The sequence below is a fragment of the Xiphophorus hellerii genome, chromosome 15, assembly GCF_003331165.1.
Source record: "Xiphophorus hellerii strain 12219 chromosome 15, Xiphophorus_hellerii-4.1, whole genome shotgun sequence".
NCBI lineage: Eukaryota > Metazoa > Chordata > Actinopteri > Cyprinodontiformes > Poeciliidae > Xiphophorus > Xiphophorus hellerii.
This window is the reverse complement of record NC_045686.1, coordinates 24,413,955-24,439,760: the sequence shown is the minus strand read 5'-3', so window position 1 is coordinate 24,439,760 and position 25,806 is coordinate 24,413,955. Positions and strand designations below refer to the sequence as shown.

General features: G+C 40.0%; 1 long non-coding RNA gene across 1 annotated transcript; it reads left to right on the top strand.

The window, feature by feature from the left end:
* The first annotated feature begins 18,708 nt into the window (after positions 1 to 18,708).
* LOC116733742 (uncharacterized) lies at positions 18,709 to 22,005 on the top strand. The gene is made up of 3 exons (XR_004342103.1): positions 18,709 to 20,051; positions 20,132 to 20,473; positions 20,557 to 22,005. It is a non-coding gene; the product is annotated as an uncharacterized LOC116733742 (long non-coding RNA).
* Positions 22,006 to 25,806: the final 3,801 nt, after the last annotated feature.

The following is a 25,806-nucleotide window of genomic DNA, read 5'->3' as shown; positions in this document are numbered from 1 at the left end:
ACGACATGAAATGCATTTTATCTGTGGGACTCTCATTCTCACTGAAAAAGGAAACGGGTTCGGATCAGCAGATTAGCACCAAACAGGTCAGGTTTGATTATTTTTATGGTGATCAAAGTGTGTGGACAACCACACATGTATATAATATCTGTGGAAAGGTGTGCTGCAGAATAGTGGAACGATGTCAGCTTTGGCTCTGCTGGAAGACATGGCCAATGGATGGATAGAGAGGGAGCATTTGTTCAGACATCATACTGATCTGCTGGGACATGTTGATGGTTTATTAGGCTTCAGTTTGCTCAGAGTGATTATGGCTCTCATGTTTTTATTCCTCCTTGCACAAAACTTCATGTTAGTGCGCCTTATATTCAATATGTGATAAAACAGTTAAACAAAGATTATATTTACCTATTTGAATCATTGGTAAATATAAAATGTTGCCTAAAATAAAAGTAGAAAAACTTTCAAAATGAATCTGGTATCAGCACAAGGATGCCTGAGTGAAACTACAGGTGTGGGACAAAAAAAGTACACTCACCACTGTAAAACAGCCTTTTTTAGCTGGCTGTAGATAAATAAAAGGATCTCAGGCCACAGTATCTCGCTGGACACAACCTGTGGGTTTGCTGGAAATTCCACAGGGGAGGAGATGAGGCTGTCCGTAGGTCAGAGAGGAGGTGGAATCGGAGTGTAATTACATTTGTGGTGCAGGCCTGGATGAATTTCAGGATGTCAGCTCCATAGGGTTGGAGCATGCTGCTGTTTGGGTGACATGATGGATGAACCCACTCTGCTGCTGGTCACATTGATCCCACAACTCTAATGACCCGGGAGCAGGACAGGAGGGGGACAGCTTTTACTGTCACATCCCCATCACTGGTAGCAGCCATGCTGCCCCGTGGTTACTGGGGCAAGTCTCTGGTAAACCAGTAGAGATCTTGGCCCGACATCAACACCTGTTTATCCAATGATCCTCTCTCTGGCTACAGTCCATTTGTTAAAGGTAAAATTGACTTTTTGAGCTTTACATCATGTTATAATGTTTTTCACTCATCAAAAACATACATTCTTATTCATTCATGCATTTCTAAGAAATTCTTTAATTTCCCGTGGCAACCATTCATTCAGCTGGGAAAAACGCCTGGGTGAACCTAGCTCCTCCTTCAAGGCACAACTCCTCCTCAGAACTGCAGTTTCTACACTTCTGAGCTTCCGCCTCTATGATCACATCTCCCCTGTGAATCCCTCACTCAGCTCCTTCAGACTAGCCAACAGCAATTAGCAAACACTTGGTGGAACTGTGCATCTGCTGGGCTCATCATGTCTCAGAGCAGTGCTGGTAAAAATGTTGTTAAAGGGTTAATAGAGGAGAGATGTGATGAGTTCCTGAAGACGGCGCGTCAGAACGAGCAGGAGTTTTTTAAAGAGACAGAGGCCCAATTGTAAGACGTTAAATAACAAAGACAATTTTTAAAAGTCATATATAAATATAAATACGATAAATACAGCATTTTTATTTAAAAAATGCAGTTGCTTGATTGTGTTATAAAATGATACCTATGTGGCCGGAAAACACATAATACTGCGACTGTAAAACTACACCAGAAGTCAGTGTGGTGGAGGAACATCGTCTGGATATAGAAAATATTATATATAAAAATATAACTCTTCTGTTTAATAGCAGACTATAATTTCCCCAATACGTAGAAGGGGCTTTTTACTCCAATGTCTGAATAAGACGCAGACGTCTCCTCTGATGGTTAATAGATGCTGAGCACTAGTACCATAGCTCAATTATGAATAGAATTTTATGTAACTGTTTACATCCATCACTGCCATGGTTTTTAACGACTTACTGCATATTTAATTGAAATCGCAAAATTGTTTTTTTTCAACGTTAGCAAAATGTATATAAAGACTTGTACACATTTGTAATGGAAAAGTAGCTGCTGTTCATAACTGCTCCTTCTTTTCACTCTTTGGTCAGATTGAAATTCTACAGGAGAAATCAAGCTCAATGGGAGAGATCCTAGATGGAGCACTGCATGGAGATGAGAATCGAGCAGAAGGCAACAACCAGAATGGCCAAGTAGTGCCTCAATGACATTCTTTGGTTACAGAAGGTAATACTAATTATGAGAGGGTAGGGACAAGATTACGACATACAAAAATTCTAATTTGACATTGACATGTAAAACTTTTTTCTAAAAGTTTTGCTAAAACTATTTTTTCACATGACTATGTGATCAGATTATTTTTCAAGAAACAGTTATACAAAGATAAAACAGTCACATCCTTTAATTCATTTCTTGTATTTTTCCAATTTCTACCAACTTTTGTCTCTTGGCCCAGTTTTAAGCATTCTGTGTTCACTTGTTTCTTCTCTTTCCATCCACTGACCTGTTCTCTTTTGTCTGGCCCTGTTTCTGATTCTCAGTCTAGTTTTTCCTTGCTTCATTATGAACCTTGTCAGCTATTCATCCATCACTTTGTATATTTAATGAATCATCCTTAAATTACAAATTACCTGGTATTCTGAATCTAGGTTACAATTTCTTTTTCACTAGTTGTACCTTCTCTAGGCAAGTAAAAGTCTATTTTAGCAGCAAAGGAAAGCTAAATCACTTGTTACATAACTCAGAAATTGTTCTAATTTAAATCAGAACTGACTGAAGCATTAAAACTGTGTACTCTGACTGATGAATTCAGACACTAAGATAATTTAAATTTTCTTTCCTTAACCTCTGACCAGCACATTTCTTGTTCAGATGAACACATGAGGCATCTGCTCCTTTTATTAGCATTCTCAGTGGCTGATATATAGTGACATCAAATAGTTATTCTCAGTTGAGACTATTTTTTGGTCTTCTTAGGATGATGTGATTATGGTTACTGATATTTGAGATTAGACCTGACTGTGTTATGCTACACGATGAGACTGTTATACAGTACAGGACTGTCAAGGTTAATAAAGAAAATAGACATTAATTAAATGTTGCTTTAAATGTGCATAAAGGGGCAGTATTATGTAAAATAAACTTTTTTGAGCTTTGCAACATGTCATAATGTTGTTCCTTCATTAAAAACAAACCTGGAGTGTTGCTTCAGTTGTTTCATAAATGTCAGAGAAATCCTTGAAAGAGCCGTAGTAAATACCATCCATACATCCATCCATCCTCTAACACCCTTGTCCCTGGTAGGGTCGGGAGGGGTGTTGGTGCCTCTCTCCAGATACCGTTCCGGGTGAGAGGCGGGGTACACCCTGGACAGGTCGCCAGTCTGTCGCAGGGCAACACAGAGACAGACAGGACAAACAACCATGCACACACACTCACATCTAGGGAGGATTTAGATCGACCAATGGATGGACATTGTTCTGATAATGTGCTAAAGGTGGCGTGTCAGAAAGAGCAGGCCGCCTTTTAAGGAGACAGAGGCCAATATCAAGACATTAAATGTGAAGTCAAATTTCTTTTAAGTCATGTTTGATATTTACAGAATTTTTATAACAACTGAAGGTAACACAGTTACTGGATTTAATCTGCCTGGAAAATACATAACACCGCCCCTTTAAAAAAAGTATTAATGAGAGTAGAAATAGAAAATCAAAGAGCTAATTAGTCATTTTCACAATTTATTTCTCCCTAACCTTTAACTTCCTGTATGAAAAATATTGACCCTCAATATTTCTACATGATCTTCTCTCTGTGTAATGTCAGCTATTTAGTGTAGTTCGTCTATTTAGTGACAGGTGAACACATGAGACATGACATGACATGTTTATATCATGTCATAGAGATTAATTTGAAGGAGGTACCCTGAAAACTGTGAGTTGTAAAATCGCTTCCATTCCTTCTCAGACTGACTTTCTGTCCAGATGCAGATGTGTTAGTGTCTCAGGAGGCTTTCTCATCAGCCACAATGCTGATCAGTTACAGCAATGTTGGAGTAACAAGAGTGAGCTCAGGCCACAGCTCTCACCTCTTCTAATGACGACTCACTCTCATAGAGTGGTGGTGGTGAATCAGGCTAAATGACCCAGAATCCAACAGTGTGACCGTATGCTTCACCCTTTTGTCAGAGGCTCACGTAGAGCAACAGTCTGCTGCAGACTGTTGGGGATCAAAGGCAAAAGTCCCAGAGATGTCCTGGACATATGTAACAGAGTCCTTCACAAAAGATGATGTTCATGCTCTTCTTGAGACACACAGTGCATGGGAGTCTTCTGCTAGAGTACGAGCTGTTGACACCCTTGAACATCTGCCCTAAATGATCCTCCCATCTCAAGACGATCAACCTGTGTTTTCAGAAACTATTGAGAGAAAAACAGCATAACGATCCTGTGTTATCAAGAGTGTTATACTATGTTGATCGTGGCCTGTCGTCCTGTCAAGAAGAGAAAGTTCGAATGAACAACCAATGGTACAGCAGTGCACAGTCAATGAAACCACAGGCTATGCCCCTTTTTATCTGATGTATGAGAGAGTGCCACAGCCTCCCTGTTTACAGTGCTTTTTAAGAACATCCTTCAAGATCCTGAAATTGGTGGATATGACAAGTAGGTACTGTCCCTGACTAAAGATCTTCAAGATGCTATGGCCATAATCATGCAAACAAGGAACAAGATCGACAGGCTGTTCTCTACAATCGCCAAACTAAAGGGAAATCTATTGGGATCGGCGACCGTGTTTTAGTATCAAATAAGCGTGAAAGAGGCAAACGCAAAACTGCTGACTGCTGGGAGTCTACTGTGTACACCGTTGTGGACATGAACCCTACAACTCACACATATCAAATAAAACACCCCACCACCGGTCAAGTTCGAGTTGTGCATCCTAACCTCTTGATGCTAGTGAACTTCTTTCCTGTTGATACATCCAGTCAGCCTGTTGACTCCGCTGCCCTCACACCTGGAAGCTCTGACATTAACTCTATTTCAGATGTTATGGGATCAGTCATTCAGGAAAACGATTCAAGAATCAGAACATAAGACTGGGTCAGCTCCCTATCTGATGAGCCCCTGTGAATGACTCTGATGGAGATGTTGTCTCTGCAGCACAGGCAGACGGGGAATCTCTGTTGCCCCCTAGTGAGATGGACTGTCACAATAACCCCTCAAATGCTTCAGTTGACACACAGAGTGTTTGTCCACACACTTCACTAGTTGCTCAGTCTGTTACTGACACTGAGCATGACACTATTTACACAGTCAGAACCCGTGTTGGTAGGATAGTCAAGCCTGTCAATAGACTGATCCACACTGTAACAAATTGCTGTATAAAAACGGCCAAAACTGAACAGTATCATACTGTTTCTACTGAAAACGGTACTGCACCGTGAAAAACAATGCATTCTGGGCAATTATTACTGCTTTTAATAAAATACTGTGATATACTGTGAGTAGCATTGCATTTTGGGAATGATGTTAGATTCAACGGCAAGGAGGCTCTCTTTAAACAGAACGCTACTGTATTTCTCAAGAAGTCACGTCGTTGTGACATGTGGAAGCAACCTCTAGAATTTTCTTTACAAGGACTATCCATTTGAATCCTGCATTTTATGAACCAATCCGGTAAGTTGGAGCATAATTTATTTGTCAGATGATGTTGTCATACAGTTGTCATTTTTAAGCAGACTGTAGCTGTTTGAAAGTTAGCTTAGTTAATCTGTCATGCTGTAATAAGGAAGCTAGCATAACATTATTTGATATATCTTGACCCTGACTCCTTAAGCATCATATGCTAATCTGAAATTACTGCATTTTCAGGCACTTTCTTGATATCAGCCCTGAAAGAGGGACCAAGGCCAGCTGTGGCAAGATCGTCTCCAAGAGGACAGGAAAAACTGTTCAAAAGAAGTCGGTCACTGTCAACCCCTGTGTTTCAACTCTGCTAAAAAACCTCATGGACTTTGAGTGGAATTTCATATAGGTTAGTGAGAACTTTCTAACCAGGCTATAGATATTGTTGCCCCTCCGCGCAAAAACAAACAAAAAACTATACAGGCATGAAGGCAACTTATCCCTGAACAGGAGTGTTCTTGAGAGATTTGTTTTGGTTTAAAGGTCAGCATAATCTTAGACATCTCTTTTAATTTATAGCATAAATTTTGTTAAGGCTCCCACTTTCTGTTCTTCAGATGTAATTTGTAATTTTGACTGTACAGGCACAATGTTTAACTTATCTTGGCAGTGTGTTGTAAAATATTGTTTCATTGTTTTATCATTTGAAGTTGGAGCTCTGATTTTGCCCTAAAGGAAATTCAAGTCTAAATGTTTCATTTAAATTTTTATCAAACTAAAATTTGCAATTTTTTTCTATGCTTTAGATTGAAAGTTAAATGTTTCATTTGTTTTATGTTGCATCATATTGTTCCTCACTTCCACTAAAAGTAGTATTTTGTATTGAAAAAGTAGTGTGCTGAGTTGTACAATGCATTATTTCATAATTTCTTTCATACTTATTTTATTTCAGACTAATCAAAAGGCCACAATTCATGCTCTATTCAAAAACTCTTTAAATCAGTTATTAAGACATTTATTTTACAAAATAGATGGTGATTTTCTTACTGTTTTTCCAGAATACGACTTACTTTGGACAGTTTACCTTCAACATTCTTGTAGAAAAGGTTTAGGTTTAAGGCACACATACGTTGTCGTTTCAAAACCTTCTTCTTTATTATGTGGCCACTAAAGACTGTGTATGAGTCAATGTTTGAGTTGGTTCTTTTTTTTTCCCAAATAAATGTTGGTTGACATGATGGAACTTACATTTTCTAAGTGTTTTTTTATGTTTCTATTTTGTATTGGAAATTTACAGTAGTAAGCTGTATGTGAATTCAACAGTAATGATACCATAGAAAAACTGTAATATACTGGCAACACAGCTGCCAGTAGTCTACTGTAAATCTGATAAAAACAGCAATGTGCTGTAATCAAAAGATTTCTTTTGTGACAGTAATATACTGTAAAGTTGATTACAGTAAGGGTACTGTATTTTTACAGTAAAATGCTGGCAACCCTGCTGCCAGCATTTTACTGTAAAAATACAGGGCAATTTGTTACAGTGCAGGTGATGACCAACATAGCTGTTAATGACGATGCTAGTCAGCTTTTTGACAGGGTTTCTAATTCAGTTGTTCAAATGTTCCAGCAGAGACATTTATAGTAATAGGTTTTTTTGTAATCTGACTTTTCCTTGTTCTGAATTTATTTATTTATTTTTGTAGTGTATATCACCACTGTTGGTACAGCTCCAGGTTTAGGGACCCCATTTACTTTTTGGGCATGGATTATGTGGGATGTAGGCTGCATCCTGCTTCCAGGAGCTGGCAAGGAATAAGGCGCCATTTTCTTGTCACTTCATCCTTTGTAAAGGATACTATTTCAGTTGGACTTTGTATATCCACGACAGCCACTTCATGTGATTTATTTATTCATTTTCTGTTATGGTGATAATTCTGCACTTTAATCATTTTGGTCAAAATTCAGCAGGGGTGGGTGTAACAGAGAGAAAGGTGTGTATGAATGTGTATGTGAATTTTGCCCAAAATAATAATAGTGTATATGTGTTTGTAAAGAAATTTTTGTATCCATGTGTTTGGAGCCACCTAGTGGTGTGATGAGTGACTGCATGCAACGGGTCCTTCAGGCGCTCTCGTGGCTTCCCTCACCAGAATTCTGAGGAACGCTGGTGGAGGTAGGTGCGAGAGAGGCAGCTCTTAGCTATTTTTTTTACTTAGGGTCGTATTTTTCTAGTTCAACAATTAACGAAATACTGTAAGATCATTTAGCAATTACAAATATTATTTATAAAGTTTTCTTGTGGTTGGGCTGGAAAAATATGACCCTATGAGTGGGAGCTGTGCCAGTTAGTGTTTGTGGCTGACCGCTCAGTCACGACGCTAACTGTGTCTTTTGTTTTTCAGCTGTTGGACCACTTGCGTGCAGTCAATCACATTGTGAGAGTTTCATTTTATATCGCAATAGGTGGGTTCAAAGTGTAAATTTATGAATGTATATATATTTAGAGAAAAAAAAGTTTTGTGATTGTAACTGTTAACTGATGTGGCAGTTGTCTGTTATTTTACTGTTTGATTTATGGAATAAGAATGTTTTGTTTTGGAGGAATTGTTTAAACTATACGATCACATCTAAAAAAAAGAAAAGAAAAATAAAGAATTCTGAGGAACACCGGTGGAGCTGTTGGACCACTTGCGTGCAGTCAATCACATTGTCCCAACCACAACCCTCGGGGTCTCACTGTCATTGCCCACGTGAGCGTTGAAATCCACCAGCAGAACAAGGAAGTCTCTAGGAGGGACACTCTCCAGCACCCCGTCCAACAACTCAAAAAAAGTTGGCCAATCTGAACTGCTGTCTGTCACATAAGTACAAACAACAGTCAGAACCCGTCCGCCCAGTAGGTGGAATGAAGCTACCCTCTTCATTGGAGTAAACCCCAACATACAGGCAGAAAAGGTGGGAGGCAAAAAGTATGCCCACTCCTCTGCACTTCTCACCATGGTCAACTCAGCAAAGCCTGATCCAAAGTCCCCAAGATCCGCTTCCTCAGTGCATATGCGATGGTGGGATTGAGGAGGTCTTCGAAGTACTCTGTCTGATCCAAGATTCTCCATGGCCTCTGTGAACTTCTCCCATGCCCGAGTTTTTGCCTCAGTGAGCACCCAAGCTTCATGCTGCTTGGACTGCCTGGACCCATCAGCTGCTTCCAGGGATCCACAGACCAAAACCACCCGATAGGTCTCTATCTTCAGCTTGACAGCATCCCTCCCTTCTGGTGCCCTCGAGTTGATTCTAGCGTTGCGTTGCCCATAATAAATGAACTGAAAATTTTGTGACCACACTGTTCTTCAGTGTACCTAAGAACAAGGATCTTTTGCAAGATCCTTGGACATGTCCCTGCCTCCTTTACAATGGAGGCAGGGACATGCCCCCTAGTGAGATGGAGGCAGGGACATGTCCCACTCTGTGTGGGCCATGTTCCACCCACTTCCTCCAAAATGTGTCTGAAGCACTATCTTTGTTGTTGGTCAGTTGTCACTTTGAGCCCTACACTGTATTCGTCCTGTCCTTCTGTGGCTTTTTCGTAGATGTAGATGTACCCATTGCTGCAAATGTCAGCCCCACAGTCGATATTTTCCAGTGATACCCGCTCGTCCTCCACCTTAAACACCAGTTCTCCACACATCAGATATGTGTAAAAGCTGCTGGTGTCAGAAGTAGTTGCCTGTCTCCAGCAAATGACAGGAGGACAGATGATATGACTGAGTTCCATTTTTTACAGGAACTTCAAGAACTGGGTGAGGTATCACAGGATGTCTGATATCGTCTGGACTGTCTGGCCATGGCAGTATCAGGGTCATCGCATCAGTGTCATTGAAAAAGCAATCCCTCTTTTTGTTGGACTTGCAGGTGTCGCAACTTTCTGAAATTCCACTCCAATAATCCTCCAGAAGAGTTGATGTGGTGTCATTTTGTTGTGCAGAGGAATGACAGGACCAAAGTTACGAATAATTTGTGAACACTTCTGACATTGTCCACAATAGTCAGCTGTACACAGCTTACAGTTTGTGTAGATGCCACACTGGGCCAGATAGTGCAACATGTAAAACAAAAGGACTCCTGGCTTGTCCTGATGTTTTACATCCTTAATCTTCAGAGTTTCAATGAGTTCATTCTGAACAGCAAAGACTTCATGTGGAGGAAAGCCTCTTCCTGGATGGTACATTGCTGTAAAGAAACACCTAGCAAACAATGGTGTTGCTGTAAAAAGTTCAGAAATCTCCTCAGGATACTGAGCCACAAACCTTCTGACAATAGTCAAGTTCATGATGCTTTGTGTTGTGGCATTCATCCAACAGTTAAAAAAGGAGTTGGAGAATTTGCAAAAGTACATGGCTGGGTAAATATTTACATCCATGCTGTCAAAATTATTGGTGTCATTCTGATTTCCATCTTCTGAGTTTTCTTCTTCAGAAGACGATTCCTCTGATGAAGAATACTCATACACTTCTCCAAAATGTGTCCACATATTCTCAGCATTTGGGCTTCCAGAACAAACTTCCTCATCCTTAGTGGAAGCATCAATGTCCTTAGCGTAAATGTTGTCGTAATGGTCAGGGACAATTTCAATATCATCTTTTGAGCTTTCTTCATCTGAAGACCATTCTTCTGATGAAGAATACTCAGAGACTTCATCAAAATGTGACATAACATTTGCATCATTTCTGCTTCCAGAGTCAACTTCCTTAGGTGAATCATCCATGTCTCTAGTGTCCAGGTTCTCAAAATGGTCTGTGTAATTTTGAATTTCACCCTTTGAGTTTGCATCAACTGAAGCGGTTTCTTCTGTTGATGGATTTTCAAAGACCTTTTCAAAATTCATCTGATTTTCCTTGCAGTCACAGCTTTCTTTCACAGCCAGGTCCAGTTGTTCAACAAAATCATCAAAGTATTGTTAAAGAGGAAAGTTATTAGGTTAGCTTAAATTTGGAAAAAGCATGGCTCTCTTTCACTCCTGTTCTCCCGGGTCCCGAACGGATGTCGTCACGGCTGCAAGACAAGGCGAGGCACAATGACGTCACGGATCACAGAGTTTAATTCATACAAAGCACCGCTTGAATCCGTTAACAGAGCTGCAGAGGTACAGAGATATACATTTTTCTCATAAAAATAAAGACACACAAGGGTAAACAGACACACACGAAACACATAGACAGACAAAGGCGCCCAACGTGGAGAGAAAAAGATGGTAAAAACTCTCCCTCTGTTTTGCTGTCCTGGCATTTTAAATCAAAGAGGCGTTTCCCTATTTAATATATGCAAAGAAGGCGTTCCGTTCTTTGACCAATTAGAGACCTTGTTCGGCCCCCCAAAGAACCCCGGAAACTCCCCTCATTACAGCTCCGATGTCTGGTTTTTATCTAAGAAAAGGCGGACCACTTCGTGCCCATCTCCGTCCGACACGGGCCGAGAGGCGCCAAGAAGTCTCTGACCCCTTTCGGACTGTAAATTTTATTGCTCTGTGTGTCAGCGGGGGAGGAAAAGGCCCTGTTTCCCCATGCTCAACAGAAAACTATTCCAAACAAGAGCGTTGGCCATCCCTTTACACATGTCGCAAGACTAACTGTATTTTTTAGCACTAAAATAAGCATTTTCCTTAGCAGTATTCAGGGGGGTCTTTAATGTTCATTTCTGTGTCCCCAGAGTAGGTTTCAAATTCCAGCTCCATTTTGTTATCAGGAAGACAGACGCTTTCCAAAGCAGCAGTGTCTCCAGATGTCTTGACTGTTCAAATGCATATTGATGGTAACTTCCTCAACTTTAGAGGAAGCATCAATGTCCTTCTGATCTTCAGGAAAAATGTCAAAACCAAGCATTTCCCTGTCTTATCCTCTTCGAATTCTCCTGAAATTCCATCGTCTTTTACATTGTCTTGTAAAACATTTAACATCTAATAATTACAATATTATTTATTTACATTTGAACTCAGTGAAAATGATGATTCACCAAGCAGATCATCAGCCAAAGAATTATATGTCTAATCTCACCTTATTTATTTATTTTTAAATTTTTCTCATTTTCTAACACTCCCATCTCAGCCTCTTTACTGTGTTTTTATGAATCGCCCCTTTCAGAGATCTTCTGTTTACTTTTACCACTGCAGCATAAAGTGACACCCTACCCAAAACATTTGCAATGGAGATTTTATTCTTGAGTTTGCTTCTTTGATTGCATTGCAAGACCAGTTAATGTGGTTCTTCCAGTTTAACTGCGTTTCACAGAACAAAATTCTTTTGTTCTGTGAATTACTGACAACATGTCTCTTAATTTTGTTTGTGAAAGTATCCTGAACCTGAGCGACCTGAAAAAATCTATCCTGAACCTGAGCGAGACACCAGGAGGTGTCTCGCTCAGGGAAAGGTGCTTATTGAGGCGTCATCCATTCCATGCTGTGCAAGCCTTATACTTTCATCTGTTCGACAACCAGAGAAACGCGTTTCTCCAGAAGAGATCTCCCCAGTCCTCATGGAGCTGGGGGAGAAAAACCTGCGCTTAGGAAGAAATTTTGAGATTTCACGTTTAGTGGAATCTGTGTTGGTCTGGCTCGACTCCTTTGGCGGCAGTGCGGACAGAGAACTGTACAGTGCAGGCAGTTGCTCAACATGTCAGACAGATTCATTAGAGCTGTTGAGTAATGGCCCCCTGATTGTGCTTCCATCTTCACCATCGGTAGCCAATACAGCTTCTCTTTTTAGCAGTTGGGTAAATTTGGGGCTCAAATCGATTTGTTCAGGTTGTGGATCAAAATTAAATTACAAACACTGCCTCACAGATAGGCCTGTCGCGATAAACGATAAATCGATTAATCGTACGATAAATTAAAACTATCGACGTCATTTTAATTATCGGCATTATCGTCTCTTCCGACCTTTTTCTCTTTCAGCTAATGAGACTGAATGAAAAAGGGCTCAACTCCGGTGCTCTCCACTGACCCTCCCTTGCTCATTTACTTAGTGTAAAGCCCAGCGCACACTATACTATCTTAGAGCTGTCGGCTGATTGTCGGCTCATTTTCAAAACCTGACAGACCACACATTAGCCGACAGAAATCCTAGGTATAACGGTTCGATCGGGTTCGGTCCTGCCGTGTGGTGTCCAACAATGGGCACAAAATAATGGCTACAAGTCCAGTGTACTAATTTTAAAACCAGGCATTAATCAATGCTTTACTACAATCTACCTGCAATGCATGTGGCTAGTGTCAGCGTAAAGTCCTGACTGAATGAAAATCATTATAACCTATTTGTCACGTAACGAAGAACAGCTGAAAAGTTACCGGGTTTATCAACTGCGGTAGCAATTTCGCTCCAACTCCTCCTCTTGTCATTTCTATATTCTTTGCATGTTGAATAAACATTAATGTTGTTTCCACATATCATCTCCATGTCCGCTGGACTTCGGGTTGCGCCGTGTCAGCTGTTTGGGATTCCCCTCCGTAATTTCCCCTCAGAAAACATGGAGGAGAATCTGATTGGCTACCTGTCACATTCAACAGGCTGCGTTAAAGATCCCAGTCGGAGAAAAACCCCTGATTTAGATCGGAGCGGCAACGACGATCTACCGTAACACACCACACAATCTTAGAAAGACCAACTTCTAAGATTGTTGTATGGGGAAAAATAGGAGCAAAAAATCGTGTAGTGTGAATCATTGCATCAGGTAGTCGATGTGCCCATCTTCTCTATTTAAATCTAATTATTACTGAAGGGCAACATAATATACAGACTTCATAATCTGCACTCTTTAGGTTGAATGCTGTATTTATTTCCACTTTGGCTTTATGTTGTTTAGTTTTTTTTTTTCCAAGTGAGTTTTTTGTTAATGGAGACTGAGAATCCATTTTATTTTTGGTTATTTTGTTTATTTTGTTCATCAGTTCCAGTGTTTAGTGTTCTTTTGAAAATAAAGTGTATCTATCTTTGGAAGGAAATCGCATGCATTATTACATCATTTCCATTAAATCAGTGTAAAAAGATCTTCAAACAATATTATTGTTTATCGCAATAATTTTTGAGACAATTAATCGCTCAGCAAAATTTGCTATCGTGACAGGCCTAGTCACAGATAACAACGTCCTAGCCTTTTATCTGCCACAGTCGGCCAGATGTAATAATTTAAAGCACAATGTAATTCCCAACCCAGTGTAGTGGGTTGAGAAAAAGTAAAAAATAAATAAAAAAAATACACCACTTATTTTTTCAATCAGAATTGGTCTTGTCTTTTGTCTTTGTTTTTTTTCTTTGTATATAGACGTGTTTGTTGTGTGCATGTATCTTTTTGCCAGTGGGGGTGCTCTCGTGCCGCTGTGGGTCTAACGAGGAGAACGAGTTTCCTGGCTCTGGGCATGCGCAGATCAGAATAAACAAGCTCTGCCAGAGTAACTTTGTTTCAACTCGCTTCCTCTGTGATCCACAGATATTGGTTGCACAGGAATCGTGCCTGTGCACCAGTTGATACTGGCTCAGATTCCCTTAGATCTGGTGCCAGTAACACCAACCATCGATGTACCTGGAGAATGTGGAACAGAGAAGTACCACCTGTCCTCCGTCATCTGCCGTGGTTCTGACCAAGCCCAGTTTTATACTTACTTAATTTATGGAGAGCAAACACTAAAGGCTGTTGATGAACATGTTTTCACTGCAGACAGCCGCTGCAGTGAAGACATGTTCAGAAGGGGCTTCATTTACCTTTTGAGAAGGAAAGGAAGAAGACAAAGACCGGGTAAAAAGATTTAATGCGACGATTTCTCCAGCCCCTCCTTTCGAAAGGATTAAGGTACTTTCAGAGAGAAGCTAGAAATTTCTAATTTGGTTGAGGAAAATATCCCTGATGAGAAAATAACCGAGCTTTTTGAGGCTGGAGAAGTTTCAGTAACTGGGACACAACATGTGTTGATCAAATATGAGACAAGCCTTAAATCAAGTGTAAAAGAAAACATTTGTCCAAGACAAGTAGAAGTGTTGACATTTATTGGAGGACCAAAACTGACAAAAACAGAAATAAATTTGACAAATAAAAACAGTACTATTTTTTTATATAAATCTCAATAAATAAATGCACTTAAAAGGCACCAAGTAAGAACTTTACCTAATGTTTTATTAATTTCATTGACCATCTATAATGTCCATATTTATTTTTCCACCTTAGTTCCAACAAATTATAGATTTTAGCACAATTTACAGTTTATTGTTTTAAAAATTGTGTTTTTACCCTTTACTTGTAGATTCATTTATGACTCTTAAATGTTTATTTTTATCCTTTTTTCCCCCCAAAACTCTTTTTTTCCAGGAGTTGCTTTTACAGGTCTCATGTTTTTACTTTACCTCATGCATTTCTGCTTTATTATGCAAATAAGGTGGGTAGTGACATTTTTCTAATTTCAGCTGGCTGTGGGGACCATCTTAAGGGGGGCTGTCCTTCTTGGGTAAGTTCAACTATTGGTCAACAGATCTGCACATTGATTCTGCTTCTTCCTGTCTGTTGACCAATAGTGGAGGAGCTGACCCAAGAAAGACAGCACACCTTATTTGCAAAATGAGGCCTAACACAAAACAGAGATATGTAAAAATAACAATTAAAAAGACTTGGGGGGGGGAAGGGGACACACACACACACTTAAGACATGAATGCATCTACAAGTAAAGGACAAACACACATATGTATTAAATAATGTGCTAAAAAATATAGTTTGTACGAACTAAACTGGAAAAATATGAAGGTAAATTATAAGACATGAGGTGAAGTTCTCTTATTTATTTAATTGGTGCATTTTAAGTGTATTTTATTGGTGAGTTTCAGTCCTCCATAGGAATTAGAAAATTTTAAAAAACATTCTAACCACGTTGAAGTGTGGCAGTGCAAAGTCAATACAACTAGCTACCATCTCTCAAAAACAGTATAAAAAGTGCAAAACGATCAGTGTTTTAACAAACTCACAAAAACCCTGAGAGAGAGGTTTTTCCACAAATTCAGCACAATGCTGAATGTTTTAGTGCATAACCATTAGTATTAACATTTAGAAAATGCGAATAAGGCATGTTTCCATCAACTGGCTTTGAGCAAAATCAATCAGGATACACAAAGTAATTACATCAAATTTTGATGTCATGCATGGCTGTAGTAAACAGGAAGTAATGTCTCTTAACAAGGACTAAAAATAAGTTTTTGCAAACACAAATGTTACAAAAAGATTTTTAAGAAATGATAGCAAGAAAGAGGAATAGGTAAATATGTAAACAGTTTTTGTAATAACATTTGTTAGTCTTACATCACAAATCCTGATGACAGTTGATGGATCTTCGCCAGATATGTAGCGTGGCAAACCAAGCAGAGCAGCAGCCCTTCTCCTTTCATTTGTGTCCTGCAAGAGACACTTCTTTCCAGATTTGGTTGCTGCTTTGTAGACCTCCAGCAGTCTCAGAACTAGGCCATCAAGTCCGTCAAGAAAAGATTCCAGAAGGTCTGTGGTGACGATTCTTGTTAATTCTGCCCTAATCTGAGGTGATAGAATATAAAACTTGTCAGGACACAGTTAACTCAGTATTAAATCACTAAATCTCTTGGCGGAACTAATTCAGTTGTGCGATTACCTGTCTCTCATGGAACAGAGCAGGTCATCGGGAGATGAACTCTGTGATGTGTGGTTGATCTCCTACAATGTCTTTCCTACACTGAGAAAATGTAGCAACCATCAAATCCTCAAGCAGCTGATGATTTGGGTCTTTCTTCTGCATTTCAGCCTCCATTATCTTGTGCTTCACCTCCATGTTTGTCTCCAGGAGAGACGAGACAAAACATTGGGTTAATGATAACACAAGGTTTTAAAACAATTTAAAGGAATCATCACTGACTAAATGGGTGCTGCACTTTGACAGTAAAAGAAATAAAATATTTACTTCATCTTATCAATTAACTTAACAACTTGTTACTCAATATAACAATGAACTTAATAAAATAAATCTATGAAAAACAAAACAAAAAGTATTTTAACATTTAAGATAATCAGTAACAGCAGTGTGGGGCAAGGCAAATCTTTGAAATTCAAAGATCTAATTGACTGTAGTAAACTAAAATCTTACAGCACTGTCATACTATGTTTTATGAGTGTTTTTATGCCTAAATTACTACTAAAAGTTATGTATTTGATCAATTTGTTAACATTACAGTATATACCCCTCAGAGATATTTTTATATTCCATCATCAACATAGACATCTTTAAAGTTTTCATAAGTTGTCTAAAACAGTGTGACAGTGCCTCTTATTAAACCAATTTGTATCATATTGGCTATGAATAACAGATTAGGGCTGACCAGCCATTTTTTAAACCAAGAACGTAAATGTATACGACTAAGTACAGTATATGTCCACATATATGTAAGTATACATATAATTTCTTTAACAATGAAATTGCATTTGTCACCGGCAAGCCAGAAACGGGACACAGGTGCGCACGAACACATGAAACAAAGGACACTGACTAATAACTGACAAGAAACACGACTAATTACTGACGCACAGCCTTTCCCAAAGCGGCTAATTCACCTGCAGTCAGCACGTCGATGCAAAACTTTGACCAAGCGCCACATATGTGTTTCTGAGGACGTGTACAATACAAAAATCGTGGTAGCTGCTTGTATTTTCTCTTAAGAAAAGTTCTATAAGCGCAACCGAGTAGCATATTGCGTTTAGCTAGGCTCTTCTGCATTAACTAACTCCTGCCCTCGACAATTAGCAAGCTGTTGTTTTATGTCCTGTGTTTAAACATGTAACAGGGACACAAACTTTTAGCTCTTAACATATTTTAAAAATGGATGTCATTATCAAAAAACGACAAATGCAGCTTACCTTACTTCTCTATGACTCCAGCTCGCTTACGCATTTCGAAAAAAATGTCCCGCCGAATTTGAACGCCTTTGGGACAGAGGTATTGGAAAAAATGGTATTCATCTGCGACTTTGCTTTCGACGTCCTTAATCTGGTCAGGTGGTGTTCCTCTTCTTCATTTAATATGCAATTCTAACTGGGATGGAGAACTTTATAAAGTCTGACTAAATCTTACATCATATTTAGTCCCTTATCAGATAAAGAGCGAATTTCCAGCACTATTTATATCTCGCATTAATATTGCCAGTGGTGATCAGTTTTTATAAGATCCGGTTACCATTTTAAAACTCAGATTGTCAAGTCATGTTCAAACATTTAAATTTATGTTTCACTGAACTGACTCACATCCGCAAGTTGAAATTACATAACTCATTATGTTAATTGGAAGTAACTTATAGAAAAACGTTATGACAACTAATCGAGGGCATGACTTTTAACAGTGTGGGAAACCAAAAAAAAAGCTTCTCCAGACTCTTTGAACAGTTTCTTCTTCCCTTTATCACAGCTTCTTCATCACACTCCAACATGAATGTGTGCATATACAGTTGCATATCTCATACACACAGCCTCCGTGACTTTGCAAGTGTAACAGTGTTTAGGTTTAAGTTGTAGAATCCCACTTGCCTTATATGGATCAGTGCAATGGGGAAATAGCGCCCCCCTCTTAGTGTGGCTGGTTAAATGTTGCTGGCTCAATGTTGCTGGCTCCTGCACTCAGTGCCAGTCTGTGAAAGCTGCACGAGAGGTGAGTTGCGTTTTTCAGCACACAGTAGAAACGTGTTAGCAACATCATTTTTATTAACTCGGACAAATAGTGTGAAATTTATTAATTACTAGATGTGTGCCTAGCACCAATTTTTGTACTTTAAGTTTAGTTAATATTATCAAACACTTCATGTGCTAAGCTAAAGGCTAACTTAACGCTCTGTTGTAGTGTGCTGAATGAAGCGGAGCCTGTTGCACTGATTTGACCTCCCCATATGTTCCCATTCAGGTACATCATTTATTATTTTATTCTTCAATGTACATTGAAAATATTAATGCTTTACTGTACTCAGTGCCAGTCTGTGAAAGCTGCACGAGAGTGTGCTGAATGAAGCGGAGCCGTTGCACTGATTTGAACTCCCCATATGTTCCCATTCAGGAAATAAACTGCTTGATAAACCAGAAACTTCTCATCTTCATTAAAAATCTACACAATGCAGAGTCGAGGGGTTACTGGGGCTGGCCTGGTTACAGTGGAGTGAAGCAGAACCCGGTTACACAAGAGCCTGTGGCGCCAAGTGTCCGAGGTCGCTGACATCTACCAAACTCCGAAAACATGCTGCAACACTGTCAACTGTCTTGAATATGACTAATACAGAAATGGATCAACTGGCAACCTTTCTGGGGCATGACATTCGAATTCATCGTGAGTTCTACAGACTTCCAGAGAAGACCCTACAACTTGCCAAGATCAGCAAAGTTTTGATGGCCTTAGAAAATGGAAGATTGGCAGAGTTTCATGGCAAGAACTTGGATGAAATTCAGATCGACCCGGATGGTATGTTTATCTGTCCTTTTTTCTGTGTATCATTTGCAGCTTTAAAAACTGTACTGAACATTTAATACAGGCTATAGAGACTTTAGCTGGTCAAATCGCTTCCCAAAAGCTGTTTTCACTCTGTTCTAAACATCACCTTGTCCGGGCTGCAGTCTCACCACTTGAAGTTTGGACAGGAATGTTTCCTCCACACGCACAAATGTCAAGCTCGCAACGAGCCAAGTTCCACATCACAATGAATTAGACATCTTCTCCAATGCAGTTCAGAGGGCTATGAGTTAATTATTATGAATGATTGGTTAAAATGTATTTCAGAACTTGACCAGACTCCTAACCTGTCCACTCATCTAAGAAAAGTTCTAACTGCAAAATAACAACAAAAACTGCCCAGTTGTTAGATGATTCGCCAAATCTGGCAAAACTGATTTAATCAATCCTTCAATTTTTGTGGGTAAAACAGAAAACATAAACTCTGATGATAAACGATGACAACAATGGTGTGGATGAGGAAATCTCTAATGCTATTGGTAAGATTTTTTGAAAAGTTACAATACAATATAAGGTATTTTAGAGCAAGTTGTTAGTTTTCCTTCACTTTATGTATAACCTGGCTTAAGCACACAGTTGACTTGTTTGTAACTAAATGGAAAGATCAAGGTTCTTATAGAATGTCCTAACTCTTAAGAGTATGAATATATTTCTAAAATTGATTTTTCTTTTAACAAATCTTTATTTTATTTTCCTTAAGTACAACACAAGATCTGAATTGTTGTATTCACAGTAAATGTTAACATAAAAAACATGCTACTCTAATTTTTGTAGAACCATCAGAAGTGGAAACCCTTCCTGTTGGGAATCTGGGGTCCTTGTGGGTTTTCTGGTGTGGTTCCAATATTCCTCCACCAGGTAGCGGCAGAGGCTGCTCCTCCTGGCGGGGAGTGCCGGTCTCATACCCACCGGTATCTCATCTTCTCATCATCTCGGGAGTTCAAGAGGAGCTGACTGCCAGTTCTCCGACGCCTGAGTGTTTGCCAGCAATGGTAGTCAGAGCCCCTTAGCGAAAGCTAGTTTATTCCTAGAGAAACCTCATAGTAATTCCTATCGTTGTTTTCCTCTTCAGGTGTTTTCAGCCAGACGCTGAGTTTCCTCCGTGAGAGGTTTGTTTTCCCCGGTTTCCTGGAACCTACCCCCCTCGTGACGCCGTGGATGCTACCCACTGGTTGCTCAAGCCCCTTCTTGGTGTTCATCAGTTGGACCAAGCCGTTTCCTGAGGACCCCGACGCGCAGTCGAACCGCTCCTCTGTCTCCCACCGCCAGAACTTACCTGTCCGCCCTCCACTGCAGCCTCTTCCGCTCCTTCAGGACTAGCTCATCCGAGCTAACTGTTGAGAAGACCCCTCTGTCAGATCGGAACCCTACCCAGCAAAAAGTCCCTCCCGGATCAGAACCGAAAATACCACAAGTAAGACCTATCCTTTTAATGAATCCCTGTTTCCATTTTCCTACGTCTGTGAAACTCACCATCTCTCTCTACTGCCCCTGTAGTGAGCCGCCTTCTCCCAGAGCCGCTTCCGGAGTACTGTGTTCCTTCAGACAAATATTACCTGAATCCGCAATAAAATACCTTTACTGATTATTTGTCTCCTCTGTGGTGTTCTGCATGTGGGCAAGAAGATTAGACCCCAACATGAGACTTCCTCAAAATAGAAACGAAATGACACCACCATCATCCAGGAAACGTAAACGACCACCATCATCATCCCCAACAGATGATGATCAAGAGGAGATACCATTGAAAGGCAGCACCACAAGACCTTGATCAAAAAGTAAATTTGTACAACCCTTGTGTGCATAGACTCAGTCCACAACTCATTGAGTATTTGGAGTGGGCCTTAGACTCACTTTCTAGTTACCATGTTGTGTGCTCTTCCTCGCCCCTCACACCTGCAACCTCCTAGTCAACAACCCGGTCTGTCACTCTCGGTCCTCCCTTTAAATTCCTTTACTTCCCTGTTCGATCCTGCTGACGTGTTTGTTTATTTTTTGTTTGACTCTGGCTCCATGTGTTTCCTGTGTTTTTATGTGTCTTTTCATCTTTAAAAAATTTCACTGTCATGAGTTCTATCGCCTCAGAGCAGCAGCTTTTAACTAGTCCACAGTTCGTACACCAACCTTCATTAACGTACATACAGAATCCTCCTCCCCGTGGTTTTCCTGACCGTTGGTCGCGGTCCACTCTGAATAACTGAAGATCGTTGATCTGGAAGGCTGAGTCTGGCATGGTGCTGTTAAGCCAGGTTTCCGTTAGGCAAAGAAAAGCACAGTTCTTCATCTCTGCAGTAACTCTCAGCCTCAGATGTAACAAATCTACGTTGTTATCCAGTGAGTGGACATTGGCCAGAAACAGAGTCGGAATAAGTGGCTTCCTAGCCTTCAGCTGGGCCAACGTACCCGCCCGCTTCCCTCTCTTCTGTTTCCGTTCCGGGCACGTTTCCTTTCGAACCGTTACTCCTTGTTCCCCGCTGTGCCAGACCATTGTCCTGAGGAGCCGCTGTCTCCCAAGTGCGAATTTCAGCCTCAGTGATAAATCAACAGCCGAACTGTCTTCAATTGCCATCAGTTCGGCCGAGCTGCCCTTACAAAAAAATCACGTGGTTCACACAAATTTTTACATGTGAATGATGTGTGAAAGATGTGAATCACATGTGAAAGCACATGTATTTGTGTGATTTTGGAACGTTTCGTGGTAAAATCACATGTGACTCACATGTGAATTACACATTTCCACATGTGATTCACACATTTCCACATGTTTAAATATGTGATATACATATATACAATTATAAAATAATGGCACCACCTTTTTTCTTTTAGCATGAAATGTCCAGTTGTTCTGATGTGTTGCCCCATTCATTCCTCATCTGAGCTTCACTGGACCACTGGCCTTGAACGAAATGTAAAAATTAATAAAACAAAGCTCTTATGATCTTGACAACATTTCATGTACACGCCCACACACACACCCATACACACCCACGCACGCACACACAGCAGAGTCCTACTTTTACATTAGTATGTAATTGACCAGAATGACATGGGGTGCTCTGATCTGCTAAATAAAGCAGCATAACGTGACGTTGTTTGGTGACTATCCTGTGTCAGGCTCAAAAAACACTTCAGTTGATAAAACTATGATTCTCTCGGCAATTAAAAGAAAAATCACGCAGTGTTAAAAACAGCAGTGTTGTATAAAGTACTGAAATCTCAGAGTCAAGTAAAAGTATAGGTACCTCTCCAAAATATGACTTTGGTAAAAGTCCAAGTCACTGACTGAAATGTTACTTGAGTTAAAGTCTTAAAGTATCTGAAACTTCTTGTACTTAAGTATGGAAATTGCTGTAAAAATGGATGTACTCAAGTAATGTAATGAAAAGTACAAGTAAAAAGTAAAACAAGGCAAATGCAGTTTGAATGACATTTTTTATATTTTGGTAAACTTGTCAAATACACTTAAAATAATGTACACAACCAAGTGCAGGCAAAATTAAACCTGCTAATAGATATACCTGCAGGCATCATTTAGTTAAGAAAATTAGGTGCTTTACCTATAGCACAAGGTTAACTTAATCTGCTTTACAACTGAACCAGCTTCTTAGTATACCCTCCAGGATAGAAAATACAAAGTTTTTGTAAGCCTTAAGTTTTCCCTTCAAGTAAGGTCAGTGCTGAAAATGAGAAAAATAAATAGTACAGAAAATGCGGCCAACATGAAGAAAAAGAGCTGTTACGATTACTCTACTTCACAAATCAGTGAATCAGTCAATCCTACAGTCAGTAGGTGGTGCACACAACTGGTCATTATGCAAAAGAAAAAAAGAATTGGGAGGGAAATGCAGCTTATTGGCATCTGTAAACCTGGTTTTGAACTTGCATGCCTTTCCTATATTCGTTAAATTTAGTCTAAATTGCTATCGCTATGGCTTCTGTCCCCCTTGAACAGAGGAGTCTAGGTAGCCTGCTACAGTCAACATTAAGCCTAAGCTAAATACACCACGTGTGGAACTGAAACAATGCCAGACAAAGTTCATTTATGGTCAAGATTTCACAATACAGTAGTGCCTAGCGACCAAGCTATAGTTACTGAAACAGGAGGATTATAACCATTTCATAAGAAGTTACCTCGATGTGTTTCTTCAAGTTGGACGGGGAGTTTTTGTAAGATAGAATTTCCACATCTTCGGGCAGGAATAACATACACTGCATGCGGTACGACGAATCTTTAACACCCACGAAAGAGTGTATTGTGTTTAAATAAGGCCATGGGCTCTCATCACCAGCTGGTGGTTCCCCTGGAGCCGTGTCCGACGTAGTTGCAGTCAGTTGTGGTCTCCGTCTCCTCCTCCATGTGGCTGCTGCTGATTGCCGAGACTTGCTTTGTGTTTAATGGGAGAAGCGAAACAGGTGTATCCTATTGGTGGTGATGAACAAGCCCAGGCAAGTAGGCTACCGACTTTGTTCGGTAGCCTACTTGCTACTTGCTAATCAGTAGGTGGGGTCAAAACACTTGCGTTTCTCTCTCTCGCTTTTTTGTAACAAGTAACTAAACCACACATTGAAAATGTATCGGAGTGAAAAGTATGCAATTAAGTTCGGAAATATAGTGAAGTAAAAGTGAAAGTTATCAAAAATTTTCATACTCGAGGAAAGTATGAAGTACTCCAAAATATACTTAAGTAAGTAGTGAAGTGTTTTTACTTCGTTACTATACAACACTGAAAAACAGTAACAGGTCAATTTATATTTTTCAACTGGAAAAATGTCATCATAATAGAAAGCTCACACATAACGCGTGCTCCATATCTGGAGCACGCGCTAATGAGGGAGGGGGCAGATATGCCGTTTTATTAATTTTGACTGAAAAAACAGCTGCCGTCTGTTGTCCCCTCCATTAAAAAAATAGCCGAGGTAAAGTTTAAGTAGTGAAGCATCTACACTAATTTGTTTTGGGAGCTGTAGGACTCAAGATAATGCCTTCGAACTGTAAAATCGGCCAGCGTTCAGCTAACGTTTAGCTAGCTTAGCATGACTTCAGTACTAAGGAAAAGTTCACCGGTACATCACTATCAGTACGCATTTCTTTCCAGACTTATATTTCGGTGTAAATTCAAAACAAGTAAAATATTTCTTACCTTTTGTTCGGGGAAAAAATGCCAACTCATCAAGTCCACTTTATCCATAAAAAAAGAGAAAGAAAGCGCTCAACCATCCGCTTTTTTCCCCTCATTTTTTAAACCGTCCTCAACTGTCCAACGGCACGAAATGAAGAATCTTCTAGAGTGGGGGGTTGGGCTTGAAAATACATATATAATAGCTCAGACTTAAACCCCTTATTTTGTATTATTTTATTTTATAAAGCATTTTAAACTTTTATTTCACACCAGTTGCTTATTTTCTTTAGTTAACTATATACATTATTATCAAATATTTCTATTAACATAAATATAAGTGTCGCTTTGTCTTAAAGTTGAAGTTTATGCCTCTGGCATAACTTAACATTTATTTAAGTTATGCCAGAGGCACATAAACTAAGGCACATGTGAGAAATATGTGATCACATGTGATCCCATGTTGAATAAACTATGAATCACAAGAACAAAATACTTTATCACATGTGGAAAATGGGAACCACATGGGAATCACATGTGATTTTCATGGGATTTTTTGTAAGGGTGTACTTCAGCCGTGAAGTTGTCGCTGAACTCTTGCCCAAAGCAGGTCACAGGTGTTAAAATAGGGCTTAATCTGGGGGCTCGAGAAGCCGCTGCACTTCTGTTCGCTGTCATAGCAACATTAGAAAGATATCATGTCGTGACTATCTTGTAACACAGTTGGATCTGTGGATCCATTTTCTTTGGTTGGATGAAAAAAATCCTGCCTTAGATCAGTAGCTATTAGCGATCAGTAGCACACTACTGGCGGACGTTTAGTGTAACATGGAGCAGAAAACTGTTTCTCCACACATCCAGTGGGTGGCACAGGAACCAGTATCAGGATAGCGACCCGTTTCCCTAGAACCAGTATCAGCAGACTGACCTGTTTCCCTGGAACCAATATCAGCAGACCGACCTGTTTCCCTGGGACCTAGTACTTCTGGAAAACAGCCAGTTTTCCAGAAGTACCAGACTGATTAGAAAATACATAGTCAAGAAAAATGTACCCTACCTTCTTACCGAAGTTTCGGAGAGCTGAAACTGATCCCTGGTTCTTGATCTCCTTCTCCTCTTTGTCCTGTTCAGACAATCTTTCCCTTAGTCGAGCATTTTCAGACTTGAACGTTATCTTTTGTTGGCTAAGGTACTCGATGTCTTGAACACACTTGTCCCTTAGAGGGGTCAGGGAGTTGCTGGTGTCTATCTCCAGCTAACGTTCCAGGCGAGAGGCGGGGTCACCTTGGACAGGTCGCCAGTCAGTCGCAGGGCAACACAGAAACAGACAGGACAAACGACCAAGCACACACACACTCACACCTAGGGAGAATCTAGAGAGACCAATTAACCTGACAGTCATGTGTTTGGACTGTGGGAGGAAGCCTGGAGAACCCGGAGAGAACCCACGCATGCACAGGAAGAACATGCAAACTCATTGCAGAAAGACCCCGGGCCAGGAATCACACCCCGGACCTTCTTGCTGCAAGGCAACAGTGCTACCAACTGCGCCACAGTGCAGACCCAAATCCAACCAAAGACACCAAAGAAAGCAAATTTAATATTATTTCTTAAATTGTAAATTTTTATT